The 10,913-nt window shown below is 38.7% G+C and overlaps 1 long non-coding RNA gene across 1 annotated transcript; it reads right to left on the bottom strand.

Annotated features, from left to right (window-relative positions):
- Window positions 1-1,388: 1,388 nt before the first annotated feature.
- Window positions 1,389-9,592, bottom strand: LOC112540539 (uncharacterized). The gene is made up of 5 exons (XR_003084623.1): window positions 9,291-9,592; window positions 4,046-4,186; window positions 3,611-3,940; window positions 3,191-3,306; window positions 1,389-1,576 (listed from the first exon to the last, which is right to left on the bottom strand). It is a non-coding gene; the product is annotated as an uncharacterized LOC112540539 (long non-coding RNA).
- Between the last annotated feature and the right edge of the window lie 1,321 nt (window positions 9,593-10,913).

The raw sequence follows: 10,913 nt of genomic DNA, 5'->3' as shown, positions 1-10,913 counted from the left end.
ATTTTAAGAGAAAGTTAAATACAGTATTTGATTGAATTCGGTAAGGTTTTTTGTTGGCGTTCTTGTTGTTACTATTTCATCTCTTCTCCACCACCCAACGTTTATGTATGTATTCATTCTAAATAATTTCTGGCCTGCTGCCTCCATCAGTTTGAGTGGCTTGCCATCAAATATTGATAATGTTGATACTTTTATGTCGCCATGAGAGGCAAAATTCAGCTGTGCCGTTCTCTGCTGTAAAGAGTTTGTTTATGCACTTCATTTTTTGTCCAAAACACAATGAAGAATTAATGTAGATTTGCTTATTTGAAGTGGTTAGCACAAACGATGAGGGGATAACGTGTGAGAAGCATTTTGCTTCAGCAGCCTCATCAGAGAACATTAAAAAATGTCCTGTGGTTTTGAGTGAGTTTAGCCTCCAGGTTTTTTTTCTCTTTGAAGAAAGAACTCCAATTGATAACAAAATCAAATGTTAATTTAGGTTTGTGGAAGAATTCATTCTCATTTTTATTTTAACACAGATGCTTGAATAAATTCTTCATAACATCATCTCACAATCTTTCATTCAATAGCTAATTATTTGATAATTGGAGATCAGAATGAGGACTAGTGGCTTGTTTTTATATTTGTGCATTCTTTACTAGAACGCTCTTCTTAACAATGGTCAGTTGTGAAGGCAATCTGTATCAAATCCTATGGTCAGGTACCATAGAGTGCAGATGCCAGAAGGGCTGTCTGGAGTCATATGACCCCTTCCAGACTCACTTTTGTGACCTGATATAAATATGATTTTCAATACTTTATTTGAAAATTTTGAGGAGAGGCAGAAAAGGGACAAAATAAATCCTATCCATTTCATCTCTTAATCCCCAACCTCGCCTTGCAAAAAAAAAAAAGGGCACGCTGTGATCTCTTGAAGTGGAACCCTTGATATGTGTGTAAAGGCTGGTGCAACCTTGATGGCACTCCTCTCATCAAGTCAATGTTCCTGCATGGGAAGGGAGGGAATTCTCCTTCCATTTGACAAGCTGGAAATATTTTCCATTTCTTTTCAAATTAGAAGACAGTATTCATGGAAGTGCAGGATTCTTGCTTCTCCTGTGCTTACAAGGTGGCTGAGATGCAGTTACAAGGTGAACATCATACCTTTCTTTGTATAATCATTCTTCCAGTGGTCAGCAACTTTCCTGGCTTCCCCCACTTCCATTTAATCTCAGAAGACACTTTGAAAGACTTTCTCATATTAGGAAAAGACAGGCAGCTGGGGTTCTTCAGAAAAACAGCCTCCAGCACTTTGCCACAATAAAATAAGCTTTAACCAGATTGCCAAAAGAAATGTAAGATAAAATTGAAAGCATCATAAGAATGAGGTAGAAAAACTGAAATAACTCTTTCAGGGGAGGAAAACATTCAGGAACTGCTAGATTTATTTCGGCATAATGTTACTCCAAACGTTATATGGATTCAAGGTGGGAAGTGTCTTAAATGCTTTGGGAGAAATTAGAATATGTTTACCATGTGCAGCTTCAAAGCACTTCCACAGTGGCTCCTCACACTGCTCCAGAAGAAGAGTCATCTAAAGAAATGTGGAGATACCCTTGATGAAGGAAAGGATGACCTCTTAAGGAAGGAAAAACAAAAACTCAGTCCTGGGAAAGTGGAAAGTATGAGAAAGAAACTTAAAATAACCCCACCTTGATTATGTTTGGTATAAGATGGGCTGAGAAAAACTGGCAGGCTTTCAAAGATTCTGTTTTATGACCCTACAACGATAAAGTAGCATTTCTATAATTCTTGTGGTGTCTGTTTCCTGACATGGTCTACCTTGAAAGGGTCACATGGACACACCTGAAAGAAGGGGTGGGCTTTTTGTGTGGTTTTGGCAAGCATCCCCCCCACCCCACCCCCATGGATGCTCTGAGCTAGGCACCTGTGTGTTTTTAGGTGGTTGTTCATATTCAGCTACAGCTGTGTAAGAGGCCTGCACAAAAACTGATCAGATGCTTCTGAAGTATCATTTCCCTCATTAGCCACATAACTTTTTATTTTCTTCTAGTGGCATAAATTGCCACTTTCATGTTCCATATTTGTCTTAACCCACCATGGCCAGATATGTCAGCAACCACTACAGTTAACTGCTACCAGCAATGACCCACAACTGCCCACTGTAGTTAGCAGAAGAAAATTGGCCTGGTTCCATTAGCAACCCATAATGTGAGACTTAGTTTACTCTGATCTCTAACTTTAGATATTCTATAGTAAACTCAGTGCTTAAATTGTTGCCCTTCTTTTATCCCAGAAAGGGCCTGAATGTCATATATAGTGTAAAAGTTACTATTTTTGCATAACGTTTATGCATATATCTACATCTGGCGTCCTATTCTGGATGTTCAAGTATTGATATTACTCAACTACAATGTAGCAGCAAGAAATCATAGTTAAAGGTGAGGAAAGTGCCTGGTTTCAAAAATGCTAACATGCAATCATGTCACATCGTAGTTTGTAAGAGTAGCAACTTTGCAGTCAAGAATTTTTTCCACCAGAGGAGCTGCTCAGATTCCTCCCCCCCGCCCCAAAACACCAGACAGATGCTTACAATACGTATTTAAAAGTTGAACAGGGCATGGGGAACAAGTCAATATCAGGTTCTGCCCCCCCCCCCAGTTGTGGAGTTGGGTGGAATGAGAGGATTTGATGTGATCTGATCTGATCTGATTTTATTTGCTGTTCTTGGTTCCACTGTGGATCGGGGGTAGAAAACTGACTGCCTTCCGATTGGTCAGCTGAAGGGACCACTGATTGGCTCATGGTATTCTTTCAGGTCAGCATAAGTGAAGGTAACCACAGCTGATTTCAGACTATTTTCTGAAGGTTTGGAGATTAGAATTTATGTGGCATGGAAGTACTCTGATGCTCCCAATATACCCTTATACATCTCTCACCAATATCATAATACTACCTAATTGCTCAACAAAGAACCGCTGCTAAGGTGGGAAGAGAGCCACAGGCACAATTATTCTGAAATTGTGTATAAGACCATCACAATGTACATATTCCCTGATTAAAACTAGATGGAGGGATTTTTCTAGTTCCTCTGTAACCAATGTGCATGTCCTGAAGAAGCATATGATATCATTTCATTTTAGAAAATTGGTTCATGAGTGCACACTCTTCATTAAGGATTACCAACCTGGGAGTCCCCAGTTGTTGTGGACTACAGCTCCCATAAGACTTAGCCCTCCTGGCCAATAACCTGACACTTGCAGTCTGAAATGTCTGGAAAGCATCAAGTTGAGCTTGCTCGCCCTAGATTAGAAAAGCCGATCAAGGAAGTATTTAAGGTCAAACATTTATCTTCCAGGCATAATTGTTATAAGCAACATTCCCCCCCCCCCCCCCCGGTGGGGAACACTCAGTTATGCTTTCCCATTTGCAGTGTGAAATAAAACTGTATCAGGAATGGGGCATGTGCCATATATTTTAGATCTGTTTTTAAACAATCCTGTTATTTAATCCTCAAATGGACTGTATTGTGCATTCCTCAGGGAAAATAGCCATCCTGACTACTATCTTAGCTGTGGATATGTTACTTTGCAGGGCTGATACTTACTGTTCTATGGAAGGCCTGCAATGATTGGCTTGAATGGGCTGCTGTCATCTATCACTGTCACTTCTATAAGAAATTTCAATAAAGTGTATCTGGCCTTGGTGGAGACAGCCATGTATTCATCTGGGGCTGGCTGCAGAACAATGAAACTTCCGGTGATTGTGCGTTGGGGAAGAAGCCCTGATGTGATTAATTGACAGGAGCAGATGGTGGGTTTTTGCCGAGAGCCGTTGCAGAGATAACTTCATTCAACTGAGTGCTCAAGGAGATGGGACTGGGGAACAAAGCTGAATCCAAGGGCTCCCAAAAGATGGACTGATTCTTATTAAGAAGCTGAAAGGGTAGAAACAATGATTAACCCTGGTGCTACATGTTTTAGTGGGTAGTAGAAACACAAGAAACATTTTAAACTGTAACTTCGGTTACAAGAGAACTTACTTAACATTAGCTGATCTCAGAAGAGGTCATTGGGGTTAGACTTGGTTAGGATTTCGATGGGACACCACCTGGTTTTGAAAAGTCCACTACCTTTTTCTTTAACACATCTTTCTGAAAGTAGGTTTTCACTCTTCACTACAGCTGTAAGAGAAAATAAGGAATATTACTAAAACTTGTTCTATTTCAGTGGAATTTCCTAATGGTCTCCTATCTACTACTAACCAGATCTGACCCAGCTGGTATTTTTGAGATCTTATTTGGCTAGGTACTGCCACCTCTAACTGGATTGTAAGAAGTGGGATTGCAGTAATTGGACAAAATATTGTTCTGTGCGCCAAGAGTGCCCACAGAGTATGGTTAAAAAAGTTAAGATGGTGGCTGTGACAATGCAATCAAAACTCTGCCTCTTTTTTATGAGCATCAAACATAAATCTGTGTTGTGATGGAATGGAATTATGAAGGCCAGACTCAGGGAGAAAAACGTTACCTTTCATCTTTTGACGCGCGAGGGAGAGATAAGAGGATGAGACTGGCACCTCCCTGAGGAATTCACATTGTTGTGGCTGGCTGACTTGGGAAATGGGGTTTCAGTCTGGGAAGATTCTTGCTAGAGGTTGTAGCTAATAAACATTGCTGGACTGAATTTACATGGTCTCTTGGAGTTCCTTGGGCTAGGCCTGACAGTGTTGACATCTGTGGTATGCATTTAGAATCATATGATTGAGGCAACAGTATGTAAACAGAGAGCAAACCATATCCCATTTTAGCACTGAAGATGTTACCTAGCCAGGTAATGAAACATTTGCAAGAAAAGAACCAAGCTCAGAGAACCCCAAGAAGGCAACTTAAAGCTCTTGAAAATCTATCTCTATCATCTATCTATCTATCTATCTATCTATCTATCTATCTATCTATCTATCTATCTATCTATCTATCTATCTATCTACAGGTATCTATAGGAAAGTGAGTAAGACTGACATACATGTGGACAAGGACAAAAATTAGAGTTTTCCCCTGGATTCCTGGGCGAGATCTACAATTTATTTGTTTGTTTGGTTAGGAATTTTATCAAGCATTTTTTAGAGCTTGTTCTACAGTTTTCATGCACTTTCTGAGATAAATGGAAATCATGCTAAATTGGCCATTACGGAGAGACTCATGGGAGACACAGATGAAGGGTTTAGGTGGTGTAAGATGGTCTGCAGCATCTTAAAAATAGAACCAGGAAAGATCTTGAATAGCTATTACAATTTAAATTGTATTGAGCTACATTATCCAAGATGACATATATTTGCTTAAATTCTATTTAAGTAAGTTTCGGACACTTAGGTTTCAATATCACAGTTTTGTTCTTAGCTTAAATATATATTTATGTAAATATTTCATTTCTCCTAGGACTGCATTCAGCTCCTGGGATAGCGGTGGAATTTTTTACCAAGGAATTTTGCCTTTAATGAATTGAAATTAATTTTCTTATCATTTAAACCCATTAGCTGAAGTCCAAACTTTCGTGAAATAGAGAACATAAGAATATATCAACACAATGAGGTGCCAAATACAGGTAAGACTATTAGCTCATCTAGTTCAGAGAGTACATTGACATGTCATTTAGACATGTTGGATAATTCTGCATCAAGCAGGATGATGGCTGATGATGATGATTGCATCTCCTTTCCATTCTGATACGGTGAATGAATTGCACTTATTTTCAGCAAATACTGCTTTTGATGCTTTGAAATTCACAAAAAGAGAAGACTTATAATCCCATTTTGTGTGAAATGAGATCATCTGTGGACTGCACACTTTCTGCAAGAGTTAACTGTGCACAGATCTTTTCTTGAACTGGGGCCATGGGCGTGTACATACAATTTCCCAAAGAAGCATATTGTGAAACTGGGAGAATCTGAACTGAATAGTCATGGGTAGGATAGGTGTTTGATATATTTGAAGATCAGATCAACTGAGAACATTGCAACATTTCTCAGTGCTTACTGTGGGGAAACCATTTCATAATTCACTTGATGTTACTGTGTAATAAGGTTTGCTTGGCAAGACCTGATAAGGTAGGACCTGGGAAATTCTTCAGTTGAGACAGCGGGAAAGTAGAATTATCTGTAATCCCATAGATCATATGACATGCTTGATCTATGTATCAAAAAGTTGAGAAAATGGAATCTAGCAAATTGGAAGGAATAATTGAAATAAAGAAAATTCAGGGTATAGAGCGGTTTGGAGAAACTTTTATTTTACTAAATATTGCTGGCCTACAATTTCTGGTAGCCCTCACTGCTGGCCATTCTGCCTGGCTTGCTAAGAGCTTCAGCTTAGCAAAGTTTGGAAAATCACAGGTTCTACATTCCTACTGAAGAGAATTTCATAAAATTCCAGGTTTCCAGATAAAAAACATTTGGACTCTAACTAGAATAAAAGAAAATCACCAAATGGTGCAAACTAATATTACTTACAATTTTCCCATTGTTTCAAGAATGAAATTCTTCCTTGGATGATTAATTAAGAATATGATCTTGGATTTTGATCAGATGAAGACTCTCAAGCTTAAAAAAACAACATTTCAGACTGTACATTAAATTTTGGTGGCTGATAAAAAGGTTATCCCTTTTTTCTGCTGTTAATGAATTTAGTGATGCTAAGTGACCATTGGTGCTCTATTTTCTGTCAAAGATTGTGCTTCCACATATCACACATGCACATATATACATCAACTTCTCATTTAAAACCAAAGCTCCAAGAACAGGGTGGAAAATAGTGAAGATAGAGTTGCTAATTTAAGCAGCAAATATTAGCATTGCAGAAAAATCTGCTCATCTTTTGTAACCCATTTTGTTTCATAAATACCCCGGTAATATTCCATAAGGATAAGCTTCATGGCAATCCTTTTGATTTTTAATAACAAGGTTCTAGGCCTGTTTGTACAGTACATAAAAATCCAGAGTGAATTCAATGAATTGTGAATTAGATAAACTGTTATGCCAGAAGTCAAACAGGCTGAAAAAAACACAAAGCAACTGAACAATTTTCAGATAGTGTTGATCAGGGCAGGCTTGTGAGCAACATACTATAAAAGTAAACATATTCTTGGATCTATTTATTTTCTATTTATTAAGATTATTGTTTATTGTAATTTTAATTAATTTTAGCTTTTATAAACTGCCCAATCGTTTCAACGAGATGGGCGGTGACAAATTTGATTTATAAATAAAAATAAATAAATATTAATCTAATATGCATAACCACTGTCAGGTAGAAGATGGTCACGCATGTCCTTCAAATGGCATGCCAGTAAGCCATTCAACTGGTAATTAAAGTTAAATTAAATTATAGTTATTATGATTAAAATAAATTCTAGACATGGAAAAATAAGTCCTGGTTCACAAAGGAGATACTGATTAACAGAAATAATAGTATTGTCTTCTTCACTGGACTGAAATGGTGTGGAAAAATAATGGAGTGGTATCTTTGATGGCAATTCATGGAACACAATTCTGACAAGCTAACCACACTAGTAGTACACAAACAGCTGTTACTGCTAGTGTCCAGCAGTAGCATCCAGTGAAGTGACATAACTGAGAAGCAGCCATAAATAACATTGTTGAATTGAAAGGCAAGCTCTCTCTCCCTCTTTCTCTCACTTCTGGACTTTAATAGAGCATATGTCATTCATGGGAGCTATAAGAAGTCAGCCCATTGCAACAGTCTAGGAGACAGATAGCTGCATTCACAAAAATCACTGTTGGAATGTCTTCTGAACATAAATATAAACCTAGAGATTCAAGCAGAAAAAAGGAACTACCAATCATTTTCCTTAGACGAATTACAACCAATGGCCTTTTTTTAAAAAAAGCCTTTTTAAACCAGATAATATAAGAGAGCCTTTGTCATGGAGACTGTACTCCCAAGGCCAGTTGGAAGCAAAGCAAGAGCAGGCAGTGAATGCCAGCACTTAATGTTAAAAAGGCCAAATTACTTAGGTCCCCAGCCCAATCAAACTTGAAAATGTGTCTCCAGTAGTAACTTATAGGTTCAAGATCAACACTGTTATACGCTAGAGCCTTTCACTCTGGATTAGTTCCTTGTGGATGCGTTGGGACAATAATACTCAGAATGCAGGTGGCATGAGTATTCAGGCATTGTATTAGGGCTATCAGATGTTGGCTGCAACAATCCAGTCAACCAGGAGATGATAGAAAAGAGATACAGAAAAGTAACTTCACTACTGTCTAGAAGTCATCTAAATTTTGCAGCTCAGACCTAGTTGTCTTAATTATAGTCCCGATCCATGATGGAAAAAGAAACTTACCATGGATATCTATGAGACAAGATCTGGAACATTTGTCAAAATGGATTTTATCCACAGCATAAATGAGAGCACTGAGCAGTCCTGCAACTGTCCTCTGGCAGAAAATTTGCACCATTTAATTGTGGGTGTCAAGCCCTTACCACCCACTTACAACCAAAAGCAGGATTCTCACAGATTCTTCTTTAACTAGATTTATTGAAAGAGAAAAGGGATTCAGCTATAGAAATCTTGGCAACTGGTAACATTTAGCACCTGATTTATCTCTAGATTTCTTTCGATGGAGTTTTCTTGAACTTCTTGCTAACTACCTGTTGAGGCACTGGGGCATTGGCTTTCCTGATAAAGGAAGAATGCATAGACGTTCTGCATTTGTAATATTTATTAAACTACCCTCCTATTTCCTAGACTCTGAGAAGCCCATTACAGTGGAAGATTCCTCTGAAAGTTGCATGCAAGAACTGAGTTTTTACATTAAACATAGAGTAAAAAGTTTATATAGAGAAATGTATATTAAGTTAGACTGCATCAGAGAAAATGCCGATACTGAAACCATCTACGCAAACCTGCCCCTCCCCATTCCTGATTATTTCTAGCAGCTACCTTCCTGGCTCCTAACTTCAGTTGCTTCTTTTTCTCATTTTCAACTTTGAACTCTGTGTTTTCATCCTATACTGATAGGTTGCATACCCATGATCTTTTCAGCAGAAGACATAATTACTCCATTGCAAATGATCTCAAGTTAAGCAATCTTTAAGACTCTAAAAGAATCTGAATTAGACAGACATTCACCTACTTTCATATGCTTCGAAATTTCCCCAGCATTCCCCAGCCCAGCCCATGGGTCTAATCCAGCCTGCTGAACTAGCCAACGCAAGTAGGGTGAGATACCCTTCTCTTCTCCTAAGCCCTGCTTCCCCATAGACCTACCATTTTCTTGCTTTGCTGGTCTTTCTTGTCCTGTCTGGTCTTCCCCACCAATCCCTCAGTCCTGCCTTAAGAAATTGGCCGGTTGTCAGTCTGTGAACTTTACTTTATCTTCTGCACACACATGGGTGCTATACCATGGTCAGAACATTACATACTGGTCCTATTAGGACTCATATCAGCAAAAGGGCATCTCTCTTCTCAACTCCCCAAAATGTTAACACAGATTTATAAAGCTTTGACAATGAGCCCAGTGTTTTAAACAGGATGACACATTAAGTTCATGGAGCACTCCAAGTACATTATGCTCACATTCACTGGCTCGAGACGTTCAGATTTATTATGTTTATGCCACTGAACTTCTTAAGGAGTGCTTGTATAAGCTGTAGCTGCAATACTTATTCTCATCTGAATAGTTGGGAGAAGCAGAAAATAAAGGAAAGGAGGCCATGGGGGAGTGGAAACAAGAAAAACAATCAAAGCATTAATTGCCAAATTGCTGACCTTCTGTTAGCAATTTGCTTTTCAGAAGGCAGTGACTAGCTCATAGTACAGCTAGAACAGCACATAGAGTAGAATAAAAATGATAAGAAACACTGATAATGTGGTGATAAAAGAAGTCAAAAGCACCTTGGTAGGGAGATACCAAGCAGATGGAATTTTAAAAAAGAAAACATTCCATACAACACCAGCAAACGTGCTGGACATTTTGAGGACTTTCAGAGGTCACTTTTCCTTTGCCAGCTTTGACTGAGTAAACCTGAAGTGTAAAAGTAAAAGAAAACACTTCTTGAATAGATGGAGATGGTGTCCTCAGTCATGCAGGTCTTAATCTTCAAAAGAGAGCATGTTGGGGTCTGGCAGGAGACAAATGGGGCTGGAAACTCAGAGGATCAAAACTTCTCCCAGCATTCTGATGTATATCTAACTGTAGAGAAATTTAGACTAGTCAAGCAGATCAGAGAGGGCCCGAGCATGGACTGGGAGAAGATTGAAGGATACAGAGAATAAGAATAGCTCCTTCTCCATCCAACTTTCCACCATGATCTTGATCCTTGAGAAAATTTGGCAGGACTAGTTCCTTGGAACTTGGCCATCCTCATCACTGTCTTGCCAAACTGCAGGCAGGAAAAATGCTGCACTTCAGAGAACCCTGGTATTGGAGTGCTCCAACTAAATGATAGGATGACTCCGCTTGATGGGAATTAGGTGTTGCTAGGAAATGGGTAGTCAATACAGACTTGTTTGGATATTAGATAGGTGCCAGTCCCACATTTATCTGTATATGGCAAGTCAATAAATCATGCTGAATCACTACGCAATAGTTATATGGGTCATTTATGAATATATTTTATGAGATAATTTGGAAATTGTACCACTGTGCCTCTGAGTAAGGATTTGGGAAGGAGGCACAAGATGTTTTCTTGACAACATTATGGAAATGGTTTTTCCATTGCCCTCGTCTGGGATGACTGTCCCAGACTATCCTACAGTTCTTTGGTTGTACCATGATCTCCTATTAAATATTCATCCATTCCCAACCCTACAAAGGTTTTTCAGCATTAGCCAAACTCAGCTGAAAGTGGCCTTAAAAAAAATCTAGCTTATTCCAGTGTGCAGATATTA

This window comes from Python bivittatus, unplaced genomic scaffold (genome assembly GCF_059951505.1).
Source record: "Python bivittatus isolate LINGU-HERP-01145 unplaced genomic scaffold, Pbiv_v1 ctg000330_np1212, whole genome shotgun sequence".
Classification (NCBI taxonomy): domain Eukaryota; kingdom Metazoa; phylum Chordata; class Lepidosauria; order Squamata; family Pythonidae; genus Python; species Python bivittatus.
The sequence above is the reverse complement of the archived record's forward strand: the minus strand, read 5'-3'. Positions and strand labels throughout refer to the sequence as shown.